This window comes from Carlito syrichta, unplaced genomic scaffold (genome assembly GCF_000164805.1).
Source record: "Carlito syrichta isolate Samal-C Ts95f unplaced genomic scaffold, Tarsius_syrichta-2.0.1 Scaffold296499, whole genome shotgun sequence".
In the NCBI taxonomy this organism is placed as follows: Eukaryota; Metazoa; Chordata; class Mammalia; order Primates; family Tarsiidae; genus Carlito; species Carlito syrichta.
Window position 1 is genome coordinate 72,482 of NW_007240595.1, and position 3,959 is coordinate 76,440.

Below are 3,959 nucleotides of genomic sequence, written 5' to 3' on the forward strand. Positions count from 1 at the left end.
AGCCCGGGCCCAAGCGGGCCCGCGCCGCCGCGCTGAGGGCGGCGGCCGGGCGGAGAATAATGCACACTGGGTAAAAACACATTTATATACGAACCTCCGAGAAAATTTTCCAACAATTCCTTCGTCCGACCACCATGCACCAGGACAGGAAACAGCCGTCCGGCCCCCTGGCCCCGAAATCCGCATAGCGTGGTCGAGGCCCGCCCTCAACCTCCATTGGGCTGTCATTACGTCACTCACAGGACGTTTCCTGCTTGCCATTGGCCGAAATGTAGCCGACGCGAAAGAAAACCGCCCTCGCCACGCCCCCTCCTATGACGCTCTCTAAACCTGGCCCCACAGCCCGCGCCTGAGTGGCTCACCCAAAGTGCGGAATCAAAGTTCCTGTGTATGACTGGTTGGCAGAACCGCCCATCCCAGACCGACACCGCCTCACTGACAGGTACGTTATACCGATTCTGGGGCCCCAGCGGGAGGCGCCATTTTGTAGCGAGGGAGGGAGGTTGGGCCTTGTGATCACCCGGGAGGGAGAAAGGGTGACGGGCGCCATTTTCCCCACAGGGGCGAGGAGGCGGCCTTGTGTCTCCCGGCTGGCTTGCCGGAGCGCGTTCTGGGGACCAGCTGGGCTTTGCCTGGCGCCGGCTGAGTGTCTTCTCGTTAGGAGGGAAGTGCAAGGGAGGAGGAGGACAGAATGGGAGACGCGACGGCTCTCTGGGGGCTCCCAGCGCCGGCTGAGGTCTCCGGTCTTGGGCGGGAGCTCTGCCTTCTCGAGAGTTGCCGTGCGCCGGCGACGGGCGTCCGGGCCTGCCTGCGCTCTTCCCGGCGCCGGGGGCACCGCCGCGCGGCGGGAGGGTGAGCCTTTTCCCTGTTGGGCCGGCGGCTTGTTCCCGGGGCCTTAGACTTGGTCTTGGCCTCCGCGGGGAGATGCTAGATGTCGGGCGCTTTCGTGGAGTCGCGGCTCGAAATTGGAAGTCGTCGGACGTGGTGTCGCTACGTCCCGTTGTGGGATCCTTCCCTTTGGCCTAGCGCGAACGAAAGGAAAGTCAAAAGGGCGGGGAGAGCCTTCGGTCGGGCTCCCGAAACTTAGCGAGGACGAGGGCCAGTTAGTTGCGGCGGCGTTGGTGGCGATGCGTCTCGTGGCTCTCGATCCAGCCCCCTTTTCTAAGCCCTCGGAGATGCGAGTCGCTTCGGGAGCTACCCAGGAAAAGTTTCCTGAGTAAAAATGAGCTCCAGCGCGCGGTAGACGCAATCCGTGTGTGTGAAGTCGGGCATGCCAGGTGTGGAGTTGGGTGCCCGAGAGAATGCGGAGTCTGGCCCGCCGCGACGGATGTGGTGGGTACGGAGCGAAGGGAGCCGCGGGTGTGATTCAGTGACTCCCATTTCAGGGGATGATGGATCGACAGGAGGGGGACAAAGAGATTTTAAAGATAGCCTACATGTGGATAGTTAACAACGTCTTGACTTAAAGTTAAGTCTACTTTCAGGGTGTCACCGCCCCCCCCCCCGGTTTTGTTTTGTTTTTGGTTAGTCAGATCCTTAGGCTAACGGGTCCTCAAAAGCCATTCGAAGGCAAATAAGACTTTGCGCTCCGTTTAAACACATTAGGTTTAAAATAGCTCTGAAGTTCTGAATCCTTTTTTTTTTGAGTCGGAGTCTCACTCTGTCGCCCAGGTTGGAGTGCAGTGGCACGCTCGCGGCCACCGCATTCTCGACCTGCTGGGCTTCGTCGATCCTTCCGCCTCAACCTTCCAAGTACCTGGAACTACAGGCCGTGCACTACCACGCCCAGCTAATTTTTTGATTTACTGTAGCGATAAGGTCTCAACAAGTTGCCCAGGCTGGTCTCGAACCTTGGGGCTCAGGCAGTCCTCTCACCTCGGCCTCCCAGGGTGCTGGGGTTACAGGCTTGAGCCACCACGCGCGACGCTGATTACTTTTTTAAGACCTTATAAAAAATGTCACATATAAAGTTGGATTAGGTTACTTGAAACAGAAGGATTTTTGCTTATTTAAAGCAGTCTCCTACCCAATGGATAGATCCCCTTTGTTACAGAGGAACAACAATGGGTTTTAATTTATACTTTCTGTATCTTCCAGATACTTTATCTGTGTTTTGTAACCAGAAGAGTTTTTTAGTCAGAATATTTTAATGAAGAAAATGGAAATGTTTTTATGTAGGTCAAGTTATGTGCCTCTAGGCTATTTGTTAAAACACTGTAATACAGAATCTCAAAAAGTTTTTTTTTCTTTAATGGGATGGAGTGGGGGTCAAAAAATTTAAAAATCACCTAGTAATTGTAGATTGCTGTTACAGGACTTCTTTGTATTCCCAGAACCTTCTGAGTGGTTGTAAAGATTGAATGATGGTGGAGATGGATAGGATGCTATAATTCTAATCTGATTCAGAGAAAAACCTTAATTCTGATTTTTCACAGATAATGGAAGCTTGTGTTAACAGAACTTACCAGTTACTAGAACACAGTTCACATGTACATGGTATTCAGAGCCATCCATTATCCTAAGATTTTCCCCAAATAACCTCCCATCCCTTATTACATCCTGTCAAATTAATAGCTTGAAAATGTTTTCACTGTCAGTCAGCACTAGTCCAGGCTCTGTACTAACTGACCCTTTTCCCAATCTTCCCGAAAAAGAACTAACTTATTTCTAGCCACCTTCAAAAATTGTTGGTCGTCATGTTTTCAAAATAAGACATTTAAATAACTCAAACTTCTCAGAACCGGTTGCCTCCTCTGTAAGGTAAAACAGTCAATTTCTGTATGGTTGGGAAGATACATAATGATGTTGATGAACCAACGAAACAGTGCCTATCAGAGATGCTTTTCTTTTTTCTTTTTTGGGTTGGAGTCTCACTCTGTTGCCCAGGCTCGAGTGTGGTGGCACGCTCACAGCCTCGACCTACTGGGTTCAGGTGGTCCTTCTGCCTCAGCCTTCCAGTAGCTGGAACCACACGTGCGTGCGCTACCATGCCTGGCTAATTTTTTGGTTCTTTGTAGAGATGAGGTCTTGCCATATTGCTCAGACTGGTCTCCAGCCCCTGAGCTCAAGCATTCCTCTGGCCTTGGCCTCCCAAAGTGCTGTGATAACGGGCTTGAGCCACTGCCCCAGGCCACAGAGATGCTTTTCAAGTGCCTAGTAAATATTAGTCTTTCCCCGGTTTCCGCCTTGTGATTTACAGCAGTGACTCTGAAGCACTTTGACAACTCTTAAGATTTTGATGAAAGAAAGCTATGAAAAATAATACTAAAAAGTTTGCAGTTTGATAGGGCTAATGGACCCCGAGTTGATTCCGTTTGTAGACTAAACATGTTTAATCTGACTCAGTTTCCCACACTGAAAGTGACATACCTATTCTTATTTAGCCAGGGCTTAATTAGAACACGCTTTCAGAAACAAGATTAAGTTACTTAAAATGTTCTTTCCAATTTTAGATACATACATAGTTCTTGGCATGGGTTGACATAACTAGGTGTATTTCAACTGCTAATGTATTGTGTTTTTTGTTTGAGTCACAGTCTCATTGTCGCTCAGGCTGGAGTGCAGTGGCACGCCCACGGCCACCCCAGCGTCCACCTGCTGGGCTCCTACAGGCATGCGTTACCATGCCCAGCTCATTTTTTATTTATTGTAGAGATGAGGTCTCAGCAAGTTGCCTGGGCTGGTCTCGAACCCATGGGCTCAGGCATTCTACTCACCTCGGCCTCCCAAAGTGCTGGGATTACAGGCTGAGCAACCGAGCCCAGCCCCTTGCTAATGTATTGTTAGTGGTCAATTGTATGATTTCGCTCTTCTCAAACTGGTCTTCAGTAATTCCAGTATGAATCCATTTTTTCATCTTACCCAAAGCGCTACCCTTGGACCAGGTGTCAACTTTGAAAATATCACCCAACTCGTGTCACTTAAATAATGAGCTCTATTGTTTTTTGTTTTTTTTTTTT

At 50.0% G+C, this 3,959-nt stretch overlaps 1 protein-coding gene across 3 annotated transcripts in view; it reads right to left on the bottom strand.

Moving 5' to 3' along the window:
• The window catches only part of ZNF143 (zinc finger protein 143), a 63,665-nt gene extending 63,459 nt beyond the window's left edge, over window positions 1-206 (bottom strand). For all 3 annotated transcript variants that reach the window (XM_021710649.1, XM_008054574.2, XM_021710648.1), the window contains exon 1: window positions 95-206. The gene's annotated coding sequence lies outside the window, so the exon portion shown is untranslated. The remainder of the gene's footprint in view (window positions 1-94) is intronic.
• Between the last annotated feature and the right edge of the window lie 3,753 nt (window positions 207-3,959).